Genomic DNA, 21,250 nt, shown 5'->3' on the forward strand with positions numbered 1-21,250 from the left:
GGCAAGTAAGCAAATAATCTGATTTAGAAAGAGGTAACTATATAAAGAAAATAAACCACAATATTTGGGGTCACTTGTATTTTTGTTTTATCAACTGAGATTTCCTATGCTTTATCCATTTCTCTATGGAATGTTTAAAAAATTTTTTTAATGTTTATTTTTGAGAGAGAAAGGCAGAGTATGAGCAGGAGAGGGACAGAGAGAGAGAGAGAGAGAGAGAGAGAGAGATACACAGAATCGGAAGCAGGATCCAGTCTCCAAGCTGTCAAGCACAGAGCCCGACGTAGGGCTCAGGCCCACGAACCGTGAGATCATGACCTGAGCCAAAGTTGGACGCTTATCCAACTGAGCCACCCAGGCGCCCCTGGAATGTTTAACTTTTGACAATGATAGTTTCGTTTCCAAAAGTTCCTTCCTGTTCTTTTTCAAAGACGCCTCTTTTTGTTTTATAAATGTAGTGGTTTCTTACATGTCATGGCATCTCATGATGTCATATCTCTAAGGATAACAAGATATTGTGAAACGTCTTTTTAATTTCTAAATAATTCCTAGTTATTCTACTTTTCTCCCTTCCTATTTTTCTTATTGTGGTATTTCTCTTTCATATTTCTGGCTTTTCTCAAATGTCTTGGCTTTCCATTTATATTTAAGAATGAGGCTGCAGAGAGGTTATCTGGGAGCCCCGTGGATGTGGTCATGGATTGTCAACTGGCAGGCCATAGTATAAAGGAAGCATGAGTACTAAGATGCCCAAGAATTTTACCTGGGATGTTGGAACGTATGTCATAAACCTTGTCTTTTCAAATGATGCGTTCAATTTATTTTAAGAATGTCCCTCTAGTTTTATTAAGACTGAGATATAATCTTGTGGTTTTGGATCATCTTGTATACACAGGTGAGGAAGGGACATCAGGGGTGGTTCCATTCCAAATTAACCCCCATTCTCTAACTCTCTTTTCACTCCTGCCCTCAATTGCAAAGACTGCCTTTGCACATCAGGCCTAATAAGGATTCTGCTAGGCAGGTGGGCCATCTCTTTGCTGTACCTCTGACATCAGGGAACCACAGCTTCTTCCACTCTGTTTCAAAATTTCCAGCTTCTAGAATATTTGAAAAAACTCTCATCTTTTTATGGCCTCCCACTTTTGTTATTTTTTTCCTTGACTGCAAGTGTATTGGGATTTTAGAAGTGATAGGATAAAAATGTAGCTGTTCAGCTTACCATCAAATTCTCATAAATATTTTTAGAGGGTGGTATTATAAGGGTGGGTTTTAAGTCCTGGGAGAGAGGAGCTCTTGATGGGGGAAAAAAAAAAGAAAAAGCCTAGAAAGATCTGAAGAAATACTGTTCCTGGGAAGGAAAAGCTGGGTTTGAGGGGCTTCATGGTTCTCAAGGAGCCATTTGTTATGGACTGAATTGTGCCCCTTTAAATTTGTGTGTTGAAGCTCTAACTCTCAATGTGACTATCACTAGATAGGGTCTTTAGGGGATAATTAAAGTTAAATGAGACTATGGGGGGGGTCATACTCTGATAGGACTATAGAAAAAGAAGAAGAGTAAGAGGAGGAGGAGGAAGAAGAGAAGGAGAGGAGGAAGGACTCTTTCACCACCATGTAAGGACACAGTGAGAAGGTAACTATCTGCACACCAACAAGAGAACCCTCACCAGGGATCCAATCAGATAGCACCTTGATCTTGGACTTCCCATCCTTCAGAACCACAAGAAAATACATTCTGTCGTTTAAGCCACCCAGACTATGAAGTTTTGTTATAGCAGCCTGAGTTGATGAATACATCAGTGATAAGCACAAAGTTCTAGGAAGAAGGCACAAGAGAAGTTGTTGACATATTTATTGAGGTTCAAGGTACTCTTAATGAAAGAGCCAGGAGACCTGGCTCCACAATTAACCTGCATGGCATGGGCAAAATCGCTTAACCCACCAGCCACAATTTTCTAATCTAGAGAGTGAAGCTAATAATTCCTCTCCTGTGAGTCTTGGTTTGAGTATTAAATCTGTTGTGTTTTATAATAATCATTTATTGTACCTAACTACTTATTCACAGTTGGCTTCCATGACTGATCTGTAACAGACTTGACAGTTGAGTTTGTGAGCTAGAAAGCACGGACATGTATTAATGAACAAGGCCAGCATGGTGCTTGGCACTCAGTAGGTACTCACTAAATTCAAATGTAAAGTCTGGTAAAACTAGGTGGTTATGAAAGTTTGGGGCTTTATCATGGCGATTTACCACCAAGTAAGCTCATGGAATTCATGGAAGCAACCATTCTTTGGAAGGGTTGAAGGTCCTGCTGCTTGCACTTGGCCAGTCCAAGACAGCACTTCTGGCCTCACCACTGCTAAGTATCTTAACTCAGCTTTCTACATTGCTGGGAACCCCTATCTCTATCTATATTTAGCATCTTTATATTTAATACTTTTAATCAAAGTGATCTAGTTAACACTTATGTCTTCCTTTCTAGACTGAGATCTTCTCAAGGGTGTGGACTCTAAATTATTTTTATTCCCAGTGTGTAGCCCCATTGCCCATCAAACAATAAGCACTCAATATATATTTGATTCACTGGAAATTCTTATCTTGGAGACATCAGGACTTCTGCTTTCAGCAGCTTGTTCTTTAGAACTGTTTGAGGTCCTTCCATGCTTGTCCATCTTTCTGTATATCTCTAGGACAATAGGTTTCATTTCCAGTTGCATTGACCTAAATGCGATCAGACTGTGTGACTCCAGGGCCATGTTGCTGCCATTTTTAACTTTATATTTGATGTGAATTATGGCACAATGGTGGATTCTGTTGAGACTGTTGACGAAGCTATACGTATCATGTGTGGCAGCATCTGCTCCCATTACCATAGACCACAATGAACACAACTGCTATGCAATTGACCTTTAATCTGAGTCTGGAGATGAAAGCTTTGTTGACACTACGCTTTGTCAGCCATTCTCCCAAAGAACATCCTTGCCTATCGATACCTTTTCCTACTTTGAATATAACACGTAATCTGTCATTGTTCTCTCAAGGAAGTGAAAGTGGAAGCCATATTCAATTCTCCATTTCTAAGAGCAATATTGGGATTTTTTAGTGTTAAGTGATGTTAGATCACTTATTTCTTAGATAATTAGAGCATGGCACTTTATAGAATCTGCAAGCTGGTTTAGAATTGACTAGTTTGTCTCTGGTGTTTATGATTTCAGAACTTAACAGATAACTGTAATAAACAAACTCTTTCATTTGCCTTCCTTTGTTCAGCAAACATTTATAAAGAACCTTCTCTGTCAGGTAAAGTATGAACTTCTGGCCTTCTTAAACTCACCTTTTAGCTGGGGATGTTCTCAAGCTATTAAGCTGAAAAAAAATACAAAAACATTTGGCTACTTCTAACATTAGGTCTCATATTGTTTTCTGGGTAGTAATACTATCTATTGTACAGAAGCATATCTGTATAAGTATATATCTGCACATTTATGTTCCTATATATTGCTAATACTAATATCTTCAAAAAGTACATGGTGTTTTTTTTTTTTTGATTGATAAAGCACTTAAGCATTTTTTTTTAATATATATTTTTTTAACGTTTATTTATTTTTGAGACAGAGAGAGGCAGAGCATGAATGGGGGAGGGTCAGAGAGAGAGGGAGACACAGAATCCGAAGCAGGCTCCAGGCTCTGGGCCATCATCAGCCCAGAGCCCGACGCGGGGCTCGAACTCACGGACCGTGAGATCGTGACCTGAGCTGAAGTCGGACGCTTAACTGACTGAGCCACCCAGGCGCCCCGATAAAGCACTTAAGCATTTTTTTAAACCAACCCAATTTCAGTAACTCTGGGAAGTATTCAGGATGCATGGCATTTCCACGTGACTAAAATGGGTTTCAGACTAGATAGTAAATTGCCCAAGGGTATAGCACCAGTAAGTGGCAGAGATGTGCTAGGTTGATTATTAAGGTGATCTTCTTTTTACTTGAGGCCTTTGCCCTCAAGCACTTGATGGTTTAGATGTTATTTAAGACACGCATGCACACACACTAATGAGTTAAGCACTGCTTGGCAGTATGTGATTACATGCCCATTGTAAAATAAATGCAACATCTTCAGAGACAAAGCAGAGTGGCACCGGCTGGAATAATTGAAGAGCTTCATGGAGAAATGGTCGATCTTGAAGAAAATATATACTCAGGGGTGAGGAAATAAAATTGGTTAACTCAGTTGAGAAGAGAAAGTACAGTCTTGAATATCAGGCTGAGAACTACAGAGCTTTATTCTATAACTAGCAGTAATACTAGTAAAGGTATTTGAATAGATAAGTAGCTTGTCACAATACATAGCTTCTCTGCGACAATCTGCAGAAAGGATGAGAGTAAGAAGATTCTGGAGATTTTGAGTTTTGTTGTACTAGAGAGTGGTGACAATACTGTGCTGTCTAGTTCTTAACCTTTCTATCTTCCTTTGATCCACAATTGGGACCATTTGGGGCTTGCTCTGTCTGATGAGCCCTGCCTGGCTCCGGTGAAAGGCTGCGTTTTGGGTCTCCACCTTTTGAGTGTATTCATTCCTGGTCAGTGAACCAGAGTGAGCCTGTCTCAGCCTGAAATATGCCTGTGCCATGGACTTTGTCCATAAATACTAAGACAGCTCAAGTCTCAGTATCTTGATGAGACGCTCTAAGAATCCAGGCTAATTTACTAGCTGATAGATTCTTAATCTATCACTACTGACAAATATGACAGGTACACAAGCTTGAACATATTTTTGGTGGGTCTTTATTAAAATGAATCCTAGCAGGATCTCTTTAAAATTTAATATTGCAGGATTTCCCCCATATTACTTCAGTCAGCTTAATTTTCTTTTTTCTTCTTAAAGATAACAATCCAATATTCTCAAATACTGGGAGCATTTGTGTTGCACTTATTTGCTAAAGAACAATATGAGTATGTATTTAAGTAAGCCCTGTCAGCTCTTCTTGGAAGCTTAGTCAGCTGAGATCATTTGTACCATATGGAGATGCGGCAAGGAGAGGGGCCCTCAAGTAAACAATTGCAGTGTTACAATCTTGGGTGATGAGGGTTGAACTTCACTCACGTAAGGCCTGTCTAGGGGCTCTAGAAAAGGGAATAATGTTAGTTTACATGGGGAGGGGTTGTGGTTAATAGAGGACCACTGACAGGTGTGTCATGGGGCAATAGTGTTATCAGATTGGATTTTAGAAATGACTATGGGTTGTGTGGATGAGGAAGTAAAGAAGGGTAAGAGGGAAAGGGTCCTGGAAACAGGAGACCAGTCAGGGGCTGTATTAGGGTTCTCCAGAGAAACAGAACCAATAGGAGGTGTATGTGCAGATGTGTGTGTGTGTGTGTGTGTGTGTGTGTGTGTGTGTGCGTGCGCACGCATGCGCATGTGTCCGTGCATGCAGGTGAGGCTGGCAAGCTGGAAACTCAGGGAAGAGTTGATGTTGCAGCTTGAGTCCAAAGGCAGTCTGGAGGCAGAATTCCTTCTTCTTTGGGGGACTTCAGTCTTCTTTCTCTTAAGGCCTGACTCTCTTAAGACTGATTAGCCTACCCGCCCCCCGCATTGTGGAGGTTAATCTGCTTAATCAAAGAATACTGATATGAATGTTAACCTCATCTAAAAAATAGCTTCACAGCAACATCCAGACTGGTGTTCAGCAAACAACGGGGTACCATAACCTAGCTACATGACACAAAAAATTAACCATCGTAGCAGAGAGTGAAACGTTATCCTCCAGATGGGAGAAGGATCATACCAGAATTTAACTGGATGGACTTGTTGAGCAATTGGATGAAAGTTGTGAGAGAGCAGTCTGAACATCTGGGGAATGGATCCCATCCTGCCAATTTATCCGTAGAGATGATCCCTTCCCCCTTCCTCCTTAGTTCCCTAATTCTATCCATTTATTGAACAACAATGTGCCTGGCACTCTGCTGGGAACTAGAGACACATGTTGATAGAACACATTGCTTACCTTAAAAGGTCTTGTAGTCTATCCATAGCTCTGCATTGCAGCTTTGCAGACCAGACTAAGAGCCACTTCATACATTTAGTCATTCCTCCTGCCATTCAGGCCATTACTGGAAATGAGGGCAAGCATGCATGGTCAAAACAAAACAAAACAAAAACCAAGCAAACCAAAAGCAACGCAATCTTGTTTAGACTACTTCTAGTACCTTTCTGTATATGTGGGTGATGGTGGAGTCCGCTTTGCTCTATTAGCAAGTTGGTCACAGACTCATCAGTCCTGCAGAGAAGACTAGTGTGGCAACTGATCCACCTATGCCTCCTCACTCCTGATGAACGAACCGGCTTGCTCACTGAAACGAAGGTCATGCTGTAGGGTTCTATGCATTTCCTGCAAAAATGGAATCTCCACAAATTCTTTTGTCCTGGTCCCTAAGAGGCTTACAGAAGTTGCAATCAGAATGACAAGAATAAGAGTTAGGAGGAAAAACAACAACAAAAGATTCTTTGGGGAAAGACATACTTTAAAACGTTTAGTATAATGTTATATGGGATTCCACATCTGGTTTTTCCACATTTATCATGCCAATAAAACATGCACCTGTTAGTTTTTCATCACAAGCCATATTTCTCATCTGCCTTGTTTGACCTTGTCACAAGGCATTTCCCTTTTAGCACTCACTTGGATTTTTGTACTGAGTAGAAGTTGGAGGTGATTGCAAAGGAAGGCAATTTCTTTTGACATCTTGTGTATGACCCATTTATCTCCTTATGGAATATAGGGAAAGTATTAGAGGGGAGCACTAGAGAATAATAGATATTTGTACAAATATGTAAGACTCTAGTTTCCTCTTAGGTCTGTCTTAGCGAACTTAGCCAAAGGATACGGTGTTAATTGTGTGGACATTTGGATCTGGAGATTTGGTATACTTTATGGGAGGGAAAGGGACAGAGTAAAAGGCAAACTGTTTTCTAGATTCCTAGGTACTGGCCTCTTCTTCTTCTTCTTTTTTCTTGTTTTCATTCTTATTTTTCATTTTTATTATGGAAAATTTCAAACATGTAGGGAAGTAGAGAGAAGAGTATAAAGTACCTCATGTACTCATCATCTAGCTTCAACAGTCATCAACAAAGGGATGCTTACTTCATCTCTACCCTTATTCGTCCCCACCCCCCTTTGGAATATTTTGAAGCATATCCTAAATATGCCATTTCATCTGAAAATGCATATGTGTATATATGTCCCTAAAAGATAAGTAATTTTTTATAACAAAACTAAAATACCATCATTATACCTAAAACACGATTCCTTAATATCATTAAATATCTAGCCAATACTCAAATTTTCTTGATGGCATCATTTGCTCAAATCAGAATCCAAACAAGGTCCAGATACTGCATATAGTTGATATTTCTTAAGTATCTTTAAATCTAACCCCTAACTTTTTATCAGCTTTTAATTTATATGTTGAAGGAACTGGGTCATTTGTCATGTAGAGCTACTCATACTCTTGATGCACTAATTGAATCCTATGATATTACAGAATGTATTTCTCTGTCTCCCTACCAGCCCCCAAGTTGTATTTCCTGTAACCTAAGATCTGGAGGCTTGATCAGATTTGGGTTAGAGTTTTTGGCAGGAATACCTCATAGGTGGTGTGGGGAATGGTGGTGGCATCACAGTAGGAGGCATATATTATCTGTCTCTCTGCCCCTCTTTGGGTGATGTTAAGATTGCTTGATGGGTTTAGGTTCTGTCAGGCTGGTCCATTAATATCAAATTTCCCACTTAGCAAGGGTCAATGACCACTGGCTAGCCCTAGTTATATTTTCATTAGATACTGCAAAGTGGTTATATACTATGTTTATCATTCCTCCTTCGGTCAGTGGGAGACTCTTTGGTTGATTTCAAAGTCTTCTTGATGTGACCAGATTTTTTAACACAAAAATTAAGAGTTAAATGTTTGTAAAGGATGGAAGCATATTCAATACTGTCACGCTGAGAGGGAAATTCAAAAGCACTGATAGTTTCTTAAAGCAGTAGTTTGACTTGCAAGGACTTTCGGGAAATTCTAATAGTTGAATGTTTAACGCCACAAATAAAACAAAGGGCAAAAAAGTGGGAAACGAGATGCCCACTGACAAGAGGAAAACTTGACAAATAATCCTAAGGCAAAATGCCAACGAAAGTCGCTACTGAATTAAAAAATTAGCAACTCAAAATGTCAAACTGGTAATTTAATTTCAAGGTGCTCAACCAAATTAGAAAGATGAACATAAAACCACTTTTACTGCTTTTCTTTTGATCCAACATAGTTTATATCTGGATAACTCTAAAACAGAGACACTTTATTTTGGTTTAAAAAAATTAAAGGCTGAAATGCATATATTTAGATAGAGGAATGTATGATATATTTGGCTTACTTTTTGCCTTTCTAGATGATTTCAATAATTGTGGCTTATAGACATTTAATACATCAGAGTGGTTTCCCAAGGTTTATTTTCCTGACTTTGTAAATTTTCCTTTGAATACGGCAGCTGTTTACAAGATCTATTTGTGTCCACTTTCCCTGAAATGGAACCAAACCTTATCTGAATGTTTCTCTTCTCACCTGCAATTTATCAGATGTGGGACAGCACTCTAAGCTGCTATTTAACACATTAGGCACCGGGTCACATCCATTGAGTTAAGAAACTTGACTTGTTCGCTCCAACGCTGTAGAAGTTGGGAGGTGGAGAAAGAGAGGGAAAGGCAGAAAAGCTATTCAGTACCTTTTAAGTTCCATGCATGTTGCATATCCATTTAATCTCCTCATATTTGGGTGGTTAGGGGTACATATATGTAACTTTTTATAAATACCACGAGACTCCCACTCTTGCTGGATACGTTCACTAAGACTAAGTGTTGAAGTCATCATAGAACCATATTTGGTAAATATTGTTATAGTCATTTTGGAGACAAGGAAACTGAGACTCAGAGCATAATCTGTGCAAGTTCAAACAGCTAACAAGGATCACAGTCAGAATTTGAACCCACACATCTGTCTAACTCATAGGCTGGCTTTTTCCCCTCTGCCTTCTGCCCGCTAGCCTAATGTCCAAAGAAGGGGTGAAAGGCAAACTAGATCAGTTTTCAGAAAATGTGCTCTATCAGTCATTTAGTATAGATTTTATACTTACTGGATGTCACCATAAGCTTTTATTCTTTGTGAAGAATACACTGTCTAGGAGACAGCATCTGCCAAGGAGGTGCACACTGCCTGAACTGTGTCCTCATTGGAAATATAGAATGTAGAATTATATAAAATAAGGGTAACTTGGTATGGTGTTAGGTGAAGTGGAATTCTGTAAGTTCTGGCTCAAGCAAAAAGTCAATACATTAAGAGCCAGGAATCACCAAGGAGCAATGTGCTTGGAAACTCAATACAGTAATAAGTAACTCAGTATTGTGTCTGTGAACGATCTCTTATTGTCCACCAAAAAAATGTTAATGCACTGCTCCTTGGTGTCAGTCTTGCATTTTAAAATATCACATAAAATATGTCAATGGAGGATTTTTTCTTCCTTGAAGGTTGCCACATAGTCGTGATGATTAAATTACCAGGGCAAAATTTTTACATGCTTTTGTTGCAAAATTGAAATTAAACTGAGTACATTCAGAACAAGCATTTTTGTGTAAGGTTTATAATCATATATGTATAATTAAAAATTAAGAGAATAAACAAGAGTGAAATCTTTCCATTTGTGACAACATGGATGGATGTTGAAGGCATTGTGCTAAGTGAAGTCAGAGGAAGACAGATACTGTATTATCTTACTTACATGTGAAATCTAAAACAAACAAACAAGTTCATAGATACAGAGAATAGACTGGTGGTTGCCAGAGGTGGGGATTGGGGAGTAGACCAAATAGGTGTAGGGAGCAAAAAAAAGTGCGAACTTCCAGTTATAAAATAACTAAGTCATAGGGGTGTAATGTACAACATGGAGACTATAGTTAATAAGACTGTGTCGCATATCTGAAAGTTGGTAAGAGACTGAGTTTTAAAAGTTCTCATCACAAGTAAAAAAAATTCTGTGACTGTATGCTGATGAATGTTAACTAGATGTATTGTGGTGACCATTTTGCAATACATACAAATGTTGAATCATTATGCTGTGCCCCTGAAACTAATATAATGTTATATGTCAATGAGACCTCAATAAAAAATAAACAAAATAGACTCGTTCTCCCTACACAGAATACTTTATTTCTATTATTAAGTCAGCATATAAGTGGTGATTATGAACATAGCCAACGATAACAGACCCTCTGCATTTCATAGTTTTGTACAGCCAGGCACCAGCTCACCTTCATCGGGACTCTTGATGACACCATGTGTTTATGGAGTGCCTACTTTAATGCTAGGTTCCTGCTAGGCTGTGAGCAAACGATGAGGCATACGACCAATTGCTTCCTTGCCTTGGGTCACGTATTACAGATGAGGACAGCCCTGTGAACAATCAATAATTGTATTGTGTAGTGAGTCTTCTGGCACTTTCAGAAGCATATAACAGTCATCAAATGTAGCCTGGGGCGGGGGTGAAGAGGGGCTTCTGAGAAAACTTGTAGGAGACAGTGACACAACTGAGAGAAGGAAATTTGGAGTTGGTCAGACAAGAGAGTAGGGTAGAAGGGTCAGGCGGGGGAGGCATGCACGTGCCAAAGTGAGTAGCCTCTGGTGAGGTCTAGAGGCTAGTGAGAGCATGGAACGGTCAGGAAGGCGGGAAGGAGGGCGAGGGGAAATACAAAGGGCTGGCCCTGGAATGGGAAGTGAAGAGATGAGGCTGGAGAAATCAAGAAGAACCTTGTACATCATGTTCAGATGACTGGACTGACTCTGATAACAACTAAAGGGGAGGGTGAGGTCGTCCAGTTTGTCCTTTAGAAGGGACATCTGGTTGCTGGGGCGAGAATGGATGAAAGGAGGTAGAACCACTTGGGAGGCTTTGCAGCAATCCAGGTGAGATATGATGGTGGCCTCACCTGGAGGACAGACAAAGGTGAAGACAACGGACCGAAATGGGCAGCTTTGGTAGTTGACGGGACATAGTGATTGGCTGAGGATAGTGAGAGAGGGGATAGACTCCAGGGTGATGCCTGGTTTCTGACTCGGGCACTAACTGAGGCGGTACAGATAGAGATAATAGGATGAGGAACTGATTTGCAGGGGAAGGTGATGCGTTCATTTCGGGACATGTTAGGTTTGAAGTACCAGCAAATCAATCCTCTTCACTTTCTAGTATTTTCTAAAGAATGAGCTGCATTGTCCCTGGGAAATAATGGATCCACAAACTCACCTGACTGTCTGTGTCGGTGCAATGACATTCAGAAGTCATAAGAAGCCGACTTTCTGATGCTACTCTTTTATACTGATGACAGATACACGTGTGGGCCCTCAGCATTCATGAAGAATGCATTCGGATGATCCCTTTGATAGTTCTAGCTGGCTAAGAATTATAAAAATAGAAAAGCTGCGGTGGCAGCGACGGGTGAGGAATCACTTCTCCAGCCCCCAACCCTGCACCCTCTCTGCCTTTCTCTTCTCTTCCAGGGATGATCAAGGATTTCAAGGATTTGATTGGGAAAGACGCGGAGCTGCGCTGAGATGACTGTGACTCACTTCCTGGGACAGGGGAGGCTGCGGGAGTTCCCTGAAGAGAGTGACTGTTGCGTTTATTTATTTTTAAAAATAATTTTATTAAGATTTCATTCACTTGCCATACAATCCACACATTTAATTAGTTAATTAATTTTTATTAGGATTTTTATTTTAATTCCAGTGTAGTTAACATACAGTGTTATATTAGTTTCAGGAGTACCATATAGGGATTCAACAATCCATATATCACTCAGTGCTCATCATAAGTGAGCTGTCAACCCCCCTCACCTATATAATCCATCCCCCCGCCACCTCTCCTCTGGTAACCACCAGTTTGTTCTCTATAGTTAAGAGTCTGTCTCTTGGTTTCTCTCTGTCTTTTCTCATTGGCTTATTTTGTTCTTTAAATTCCACACATGAGTGAAATCGTGTGGTATTTGTGTTTCTCTGACTTATTTCGCTTAGCATTATACTCTCTAGCTCCATCCATGTTGTTGCAAAGGGCAGGATTTCATTTTTTTTTTAAACATTTATTTTTATTTTTTTTAACGTTTATTTATTATTGAGGGACAGAGAGACAGAGCATGAACAGGGGAGGGGCAGAGAGAGAGGGAGACATAGAATCCGAAGCAGGCTCCAGGCTCCGAGCTGTTAGCACAGAGCCCGACGCGGGGCTCGAACTCACAAACCGCGAGATCATGACCTGAGCCGAAGTCAGGCGCTTAACTGACTGAGCCACCCAGGCACCCCAAGATTTCATTCTTTTTAATGGCTGAGTAATATCCCATTGTATATATGTATATACCACATCTTCTTTATCCATTCATCTATTGATGGACACTAGGGCTGCTTCCATAACTTGGTCATTGTAAATAATCAATAAACACAGCGGTGCATGCATCCCTTTGAATTAGCATTTTTGTAGTATTTGGGTGAATACCTAGTAATGTTATTGCTAGATTGTAGGATGGTTCTATTTTTAACTTTTTGAGGAACTGTCGTACTGCTTTCCACAGGGGCTGCACCAGTCTGCATTCCCACCAACAATGCACGAGGGATCCTCTTTTTTCCACATCCTCACCAGTACCTGTTGTCAATTCACACATTCCAAGTGTACGATTCAGTGTTTTTTATTATAGTCACAAAAATGTGTAACAATTACTAGTCACTGTTAGAACATTTCCATTATCTCAAGAAGAAACCCCTTATTCTTCAACTATCACCTCTTTATTCCCACTTTCCTCTGGCTTTAAGCGAGCGGTAATTTATTTTCTGTCTCTATAGATTACCCTGTTCTGGAATTCATACGGATGGCGTCATATGTCACGAGATCTTTTGTGACCAGTCTCTCACAGAGCATAGTGTTCTCAAGGTCATCCAGGCTGGAGCATGTATCAGTACTTCATTTCTTTTTTATGGCTAAATAATATTCATTTGTACGGCCATGTCACATTTTGTTTATCCATTTGTCTGCTGACAGACATCTGGGGTGTTTCCACCTTTTGGCTGATGTGGATAGTGCTGCCATAAACATCTGTGTGTATAGTGATTGCTTTTTATTCATCTGTGTGCCTCTAGGCTTAGCTCAAGGAGGAATGACCCCTTCTGCCACTGATACCCACGCAGAGAGCATCCATACAAGCAGCTAGTTCCTAGGCACAATGGTGAAGGGGGAGCATTTCTTCTTGTTTCTATTCTTTGATGTATGTATCCTCTCCTTGCCTCCCTTCCTGTTTCCATTAGTACCCTGAAAGTCCGAGGGAGCCTTGATTGCTTTCAAGAACTGCTCTTTAGGCTGTCCAAGTGTCTGCCACTCTGGCCTGCTCGGATCCACGCTTCCATTCTTTAAGGGTGGCTAAACAGCTGATAAATCCACATGGAGGTGTGAATGAGGCTTCAGACACAAAAATTCTTTTGCCTTTTTTTCACACAGGGGCATTGGCTCAAAAGAATCTCTTACTGTAAGAGGAGAGGTTTTTTGTTTTTTGTTTTTTTTTAATTTGAGTTTGGGGAGCTTCTAAGGTCTCTTGACTGCATCCAGAAACTCCCTTATCCCGTATCCCCCAGATCCTGTACTTCCTGGTCTTTGTTAAGTCTGAGAATTAAGCCATGAGGCATTACTTGGCCTGAGTGCCTAAGTAAATTTTATTAAAAAAAGTAAATACTCAAAAGTAATAGATCTGGGAATGCAACCAAAATCTTTTACTATTTCAAATAATTAATAAAATGGAAATTGGACAATAACAGACCATGTGTTTGTGTGATCTACATCCCTTGGAAAATGTTCTATTTATAGAGGCACCCGTTAGCTTTGCCTGAATGTGAAGGAAGATTTAGCAAGATTCCTGAAAGTATAATCTGTGTGCCAACTGTATCCAGAATCACTGTGAGTGCCAACTCCAGGGGCCCCATTCCAGCTACTGAAGTAAAATCTCTGGGGGGATGTGGCCCAAGCATCTGTCCTTTGAGCAAGTTCCTCGGATGATTCTTGTTCACATTCATGTATTAGGGCCGTTCAAAGATATCAGGGCTTCAATTATACCCATGCTAGATAAGTAGTGGTTGCCATAATATTTTTCATCTAAACTTTGGAGAGTTAAAGGAGGTGCTATTAACAATCTTGCAGGGAACACAGGTGTAAACGGACTGCCCTGGCAAACCAGAATGTAAGGTCACCTTGCGAATAAATATCACCCTGTCCAAGTAAGAATTTGTTCTGCTGTCTTACTGTGCTTTTCCAACTCCCCAGAGCCACATTCTCAAAGCTCACCTCATGAGTCCATGCCTACGAGCTTCCTACTTGTGTTGACTGCATGTCCTCTACCTGTAGTCAACTTCACCGTGGCAGTCGTTAGTGCAGCTCCATATTCCCCGGTCCTCTTCCCTTTTTGACATAGACAAGGCTGAGCTTTCTGGTTGGGCCCAGTCATGGGCTAACATCAAGGTGTCAGTGGGGTCACACTCCCTCCGAAGACTGTAGGGGAGAACCTGTTCCTTGCCTCTTCCAGCTTCTGGTGACCGCCAGCACTTCTAATGACAGCATCCCTCTAGTCTGAGGCCAGCATCCTCAAATCCCTCTGTCCTCATCTTTCTATCATTCACTCTTCCCTGTACGTCTAATGTCTCTCTATGTTACTCCTACCAGGATACATGTGATTGAATTTGGGTGCCCTCCCCCCACCTTGGATAATCTGGGATAATCTTCCCATCTCAAGATCCTTCCTTTAATCACATCTGCACAGATACTTCCTCCAAATAAGATAATATTTACTGATTCCCAGGATCGGGACTTGGTACCTTTTGGGCCATTATCTGCTCATCACAAATGGCAAATCTTTGTGGATGGTGAGAGCAGACAGACATCATCATCTTCATTTCGCAGTCAAGGCTGAGGTTGAGGTTCAGAGAATTTAAGTGACTTACACAAGGTCATGAGCCTGTCTGATGGGAGACAAGGAAGTAGAAATCACTGTGCAATTCCCTTTAAGCTGTGCTGATTCCCCAGGAGGGACCAGAAGATAGATGGCATACAGTCTACCTCCTGGCCTTCCTGTACACCATTGGACAATGTGCTTCAAAAATCTAACACAAAAAAAACGACTCTTGGGGCTGACTTGATGATGGAAACATTAGCCTGTGTAGGACTTTCCTGGCACCGTTAGGAACCAGCAAAATGCCTGGTGTGGAAATCTAGGTCCAGCTGTGCCATTAATAAGTTGTGTGAGTGTGGGCAAATTTCTATGACTTTGTGCTTTTCAGATTCCTAATATTTAAGCCAAGGGGATTGGGCTAGAAGATAATATGTTAAAATATAGATACCACTGAATGTCCACAATGCACTAAGAATCTCCATGCTGGACTAAGAACTTGGCTTACGTTATTTCATGCACTCCTCACAACCTAATGAGAGCGGCATACTTATTATGTGCATTTTACTGGTAAGGCTTAGAAAGATTGGACAATTTGATCAAAGCCACACTGGAAGCTAGTGGTGGAACTAAATGTGATCTACCTGTTGGACTCCAAAGTCTTCTGACCTTCTGCCTGCTCATTCTCAGCATACTCCCCATCCATAGGACTGTGATACCATGATGCTGGCCTGGCACAGGGGTCTGGACGATATAATGGCCAAAGACATAATATAACTCTCATGTCTCTGCTATTTTCCAAGGAGCTAGCTGATGGATGGCAGCCAGATGCAGGATAGTCCTTTATTTAGAATATTGTGTGAGAGAGATGTGGTTCTGAGGGAAGCTAGGAATTTACAGGGAAAATTCTCTCATGGGAATGTCACAGGAAGCAGAACTCTGTGGAGCACAGGCAAATCATGGTCTACTTTTATAAGTTAAACAGCTTGTACTCAGTAAGTATTTGGGTCTGTTTTGGTCTATAAAACCTAGGTTCTTTATCTCTGTGACTTTTGAGGCAGCTTTGTAGAACCATTGGCAGGTCAGGCAAGGGAGAAGCCCTGGGGGCAGGGTAGTCTCACCTCTACATTTTGCATTTGAAGGAACGGAGGCATAATTAAAGGAAATTTATTTATCCAGGAAACATTTCATGAGAACCTGTGTTTTGTGTATAGTGCTAAATGCCGGGTACAGAAATGAAACAATACAATCACTGTTCTAGGATCTCTGTGCCTAGTGGAGGAGGCAAGCTCTAAACATATAATTTCAATAAATACGGTAAACACTGCAACTGTGCTGAGAATTCCATGGGATCCTGAGGGAGTCAGCAGAGACTGATGTTTGAGCTAGAAGAAGGAAGTAGGAAAAGACAAACCAGGCAAGGGAAACAGGATCCTGGTTGGGTCAAGTGTATTCAGAGACCAGTGAGATGTTCATGGTGGTTGGAACGTGAGGTGCTATGAGAGGAGGTCGCAGGGGCTAGGGTGAGACTTGCCCAAAGTCAACTTCTGGGCTGTTGAGATTGAAGCATTTCAGTCTATACCCTCAAGTAGGTTTTAATGACATTTTCCTTTCACTGGGTCTATTTTATGCACCTTGATTTTACTAGGCTAGACTTGGCATCCTTCACCAGGGACACAGGATCACTTTCACATGCTGCAGAACTTCTTAGGGCATCCGACAGGTCTGCTGACCACATGGAATGGCTTTGTGATATGTGGGAATCAGCTCAGGCTCTTGTACCTTGTTTTGTTTCTGTATCTCGCCTGCAGCAAAGTCCTAGCCCCTGCCCAGCACGAAGGCCTCAAGTTACACTGTGATCCTGAGAGTACCTGGTACATCTGGGTGTGGGCAACATAGTTGAAAATGCCTTTTGAATAAAGTCATGGGTTTTTAATCGCTGAAGAAGAATAACTGAAAATTCAGAGATTTGCGACTGTTCCATCTCCTATAGAAAGGGGAAGGAGGATGTACTGCTCCTTCTCTTGATTTTGAGATTAATCCACGGCCCTTTTTGTCCCGCTTCCGGGTTTTCCTTTAGAATTCACTGACCACAAGTTGGTTTCCTGTCCCCACGGTGCCTATGTATATTTGATGTACTTTTACTGGCTGGCTGAACAGCATGATGGAAATGAAGGTGCTGATCCACTACCACTATTGGTCCCATGGCTTTCCCTTGTCCCTTAAAATTGGGGGATCCTGCCAAATTCCTTTCCATTAATTATAATAACAATAATAACAAAAGCTTCTTTGGGGGTCTCCTCCATGCCTTTATAATGCAGTTCTTTCTCTCCTATATTCCCCTTAGGATATTTTCTACTTAATGAGATGCAGTGATACATATTCTTCCTTGCTGTTTCTCTTCTGGCTGAATGTGATTTTTTTTTTTTTTTGTACCTACAAAGGCCCCACAGTTTGAGTCCTGAGTGGCAAAAAATTATTGCTTAAAGAAGGAAGGCAAGTACTGAGGCCGAAACTGTGAACTCTGAAGAACTATTATTTTCTTCCTGTAGCATGTTTTGAGAGCCTACTATATCCTCCGCTAGATTTTGAGGACATAGAGATAAAGCAGTCTCTGTCCACAAAGAAGTGAGTTGCATGCAGAAGACTAAGGAGTAAACCAACAGACACACAGAAAGGATGGGCATCCCCAAAGGGCTGTGGGAGCATGGAGGAAGGGCCATTTAGTCTGGGTAGTGGGTTGGAGAACACAGGGAATCCATTTCCAGAGACATGCTGAGTTGCTTCTTAAAGAATAGAATTGAATAAGTATTGGGTGGAAAACTAGGAGGAAGGGGAGGAGAGAAAATGGAGGAGGGAGAGATGGCACAAAGGACGGTGGAATAGAAGGAAACATCATTTACAAGGAACTGCGGGTCAGAAATTACATGGCATGCAAGAGCCAAGTACAAAATGATGGGTTAAGGAGAGGATAAAGATTTTTAACTAGTATCACTGAGGGCTTACTAAATAGCCTTTCGTATACCATTATCTCACAAACGGTTGGATAAGTGTCTGTGGTAGATATTACTGTATCTAGATAAGAACACTCTAGGCCGAGGACATTAAGTCGCTTTCGAAGTCCTTACAGCCACCTGATAAGTGAGGGAGTTGGGATCTGATTTCACTTCTCAGGTGTTTGGTACAGACACTTTGCAGTGGCCTCACGTGCATTTGTAGAAGCCCTTGTCAGGCATCCTTTCCCGAAAGGAAGGCCCAGCAGCGAGATGGGGGTTAATAACCACATTCCCTAAGATGTTGAGGAAACTTTTGTAATGCGTGTGGTTACAGGTAAGAAATTGAGGGAGGAAAAAAGTGGCTCTTTAGAGGAGGATGCTGGATGAGTTAAAAAGAGAAACCAAGGATGAAGGAGGTTAAGCAGTGATGAAGGAAAGGAAGAAAGTAATTAGAGTTCAGTGAGCTAAAGACACAATTTAAAGACTTTTCAGGAAGGAGCCAAGGTGGGAATGGAAAAGATTACATTGCAAGGTTTCTATGGGCTGGTGAAAGCTTTAGGGTAAATCAAAGTACTGTTACCAATTCAATAGAATTTTATATTATTTTAGGAAATCGAGTAACAGTCCATTAGCTGCAAAGTCCAGGATCAAGAAGACAGCTAAAAGACGGGGCAAGTTCTGGAAGCCCCATATATCTAAGGGTTTCGGCTGTGAAACATGTTGATGTTTTAAGAGTCTCGGAGATCATCTCCTGTGACTTTCTGACTTTGCAGTTGAGGAAACTGAGGCCAGAGAGATGTTGTTAATTTTACATAAGATTGAGCCCCCTTCTAAGCAGAGAGTGGATTATAACACTCAATTTAGTGCTCTTTGCAAGACTGTGAATTTCAGGCCAGGGCATGGGTTACCCTACCCTGTGGTTAGAACATCAACACTCTACTCACAGACCAGTCGTAGAACAAACACGGGGTTCAGAATCAGGGCCCTGAATTACAAAGAGCAATGGCTTCCCATATGGAAGTGTGACCCAGAAAAGCAAGCACTAGGAGGAAATGACATTACCACAGAAGATTTGGGACATGAAGGAAGGTCAAGTGGGGGTAAGGATGAGGATGGAGAAGTACAGAGGCGAGGGAAAGGGCTGGAACATTGTTAGGACATGTATCAGAAAGACTCTAGCTCTATGGAGAGGAAGTCCTCATTTACATTTTGTTAAACCATTTTTAAAAATAATAAAATGTGGACCTTTTTACAGGAAAGGGAGCATAGTATAGCAGGGAGGTTTGTGGGCTTTGACCTGGGTCAGTCCTGATTTGCAAACCCGACTCTGACTCTGTGGCGGAGTTCAGGCAAGAACACACAAACCACCAAGCTATTCTGACAGAGATAATTTACTTTAGGGACGCTATTAAATATTATTGAAAGATGGAAAAGCCTAAAAAAGGAACACCGCGGAAACACCAAGCTTCCAGAAGGAGCTGCAGTTCCTTGGGCTGGGGGCAAAAAAAGGAAAGGCCTGGGAGCTTTTGAAGTCAGAAGCTTGAGGGAGGGGCCTCCACAGAGACTCCTGAGAAGGGGACGACTCAGCTGCTGCTGGGGCTGGTGCCCTGCAAGGTGCAGACTCAGACCACAGAGGAGAGGGTATCATCTGCAGGGTCCTGATATCCGTAAGGGGATACAACGACACTGATTTTAGGAGCAGAGGGGGGAAAAACACACAGGTATTGGAAATAATTGCTGCTACCGGGAGCAGCTACTGCCAGGGTGCATTGCTGGAAGGTGCTGATGGGAACAGTTAGAGAGGGGAGGGGGTGTGGACCTTTCTCCTTCTCCAGTCCTCCAGACTCCCTCTTGAGTCCCCTAAGGGCAGAACTTAACAAAGGGCAATCAGAAATGAGAAAATATATGGCTTGCAGAGTCTCAGACCCAAATTTGAAAAAGTGAAGTATAGAAGAGTGTGTTTGGGACCAAAAGGCTGTAGCTTAAAATGAACACAGCCCCTCGGTAGCTCTGTGATCCCCATGGGCATAGATCTCTGATCCTGGAAACTAATCAACCTCCCCTAATGTCATAACCCTTTCTGGTTCTGACCCCTTAACTCCTGTTCCCTTTATGGAAAAACTCCTCAGAATGGTGGTCTGGCTTCAATGTCTCCACTTCCTCACCTCTCATTTTCTCTTGAGACTTTTCCATGTGGGCTCTCATCTGTAACACTCCCTGGGAACCAGCCCGTTTTCCAATCCAGAAAGCCATTCTGCCTCCGGTTGTGATTCTAAGTTTTACCAATGGGATGATTTTAGAAGGACATTCTTCTAAAAACGTATTGCTCTCTAAAGAAAAGCTGTGGAGGCCAGAAGGTCAGGAGTACAACTTGACCAGAAAAGCTCATGGAGGAAAAAAATGACAATAAACCCACCCACTTCTTATTTCATACCATTTTTAGATTGGCAAAAAGTAGATACATCATGTAGGTGGAAAATATTCAGAATTATTCGGAATGTTATCTTGAGGAGAATGCTAACATTAGCCCCGGCTTTTTAAATGGCTCATTTTGGAGGCTAATCAAAGGTTCAGAGAATTGAAGAAAAATCTGAATTTCTTTCTAGTGGGAAAGTATTGATGATGAAACTTGTTCCTCATTCTGCTTCCTTTCTTTGACAATATCACCATCTCCTCCTCCCTCTCTAATTTATTAATGCAGTTTATGCTGCAGAGAAATCTGAATAGCCATACTGATTTCACAAATTAGGGGTAAATCCTACAGTTTCGATCTCTGGCCCACAAAATCCCACCAGATCTGAGCAGCACTGAAGCTACTTTTAATCCACAAATGACACTAATCTGGGCTCCAAATTCATGGGGGGAAAACACACAGTCACCCTGGAACCAGAGCTATGTATTTTCTTTTAAGTAAATAGTTTGAATATAAGCTTTGACAGGCCGGAGAAGATTTCTTTGAAAGAAGCCTTACAAAACATCTTTTCTACTAGAGCAATCCTCACTCACCTGCACCCCTTTAAATCCTCCTTTAAACCTTCTCTTTTACTTCTTCTTCCTATATCCTTGACTTAATACTATAGCTCAGTTTTCCCACATCTTGCAAAGCATATCTTGATCTTCATCATCTGTAGGAAATGAGGTTTTTTTGTTTTATTTGTTTTTATTTTTTTATTTGTTTTTTGTTTTTGTTTTTTATTTTTGAGAGAGAGAGAGTACAAGGGTGAGGGAGAGGGGCAGAGGCAGAGGGAG

The 21,250-nt window shown here is 41.3% G+C and overlaps 1 long non-coding RNA gene across 1 annotated transcript in view; it reads left to right on the forward strand.

Moving 5' to 3' along the window:
- Positions 1-21,250, forward strand: part of LOC109246169 (uncharacterized) — a 73,045-nt gene that overhangs the window by 18,066 nt on the left and 33,729 nt on the right. The window lies entirely within an intron of this gene.

The sequence above is a fragment of the Panthera pardus genome, unplaced genomic scaffold, assembly GCF_024362965.1.
Source record: "Panthera pardus isolate Hobbes unplaced genomic scaffold, ASM2436296v1 HiC_scaffold_11, whole genome shotgun sequence".
NCBI lineage: Eukaryota > Metazoa > Chordata > Mammalia > Carnivora > Felidae > Panthera > Panthera pardus.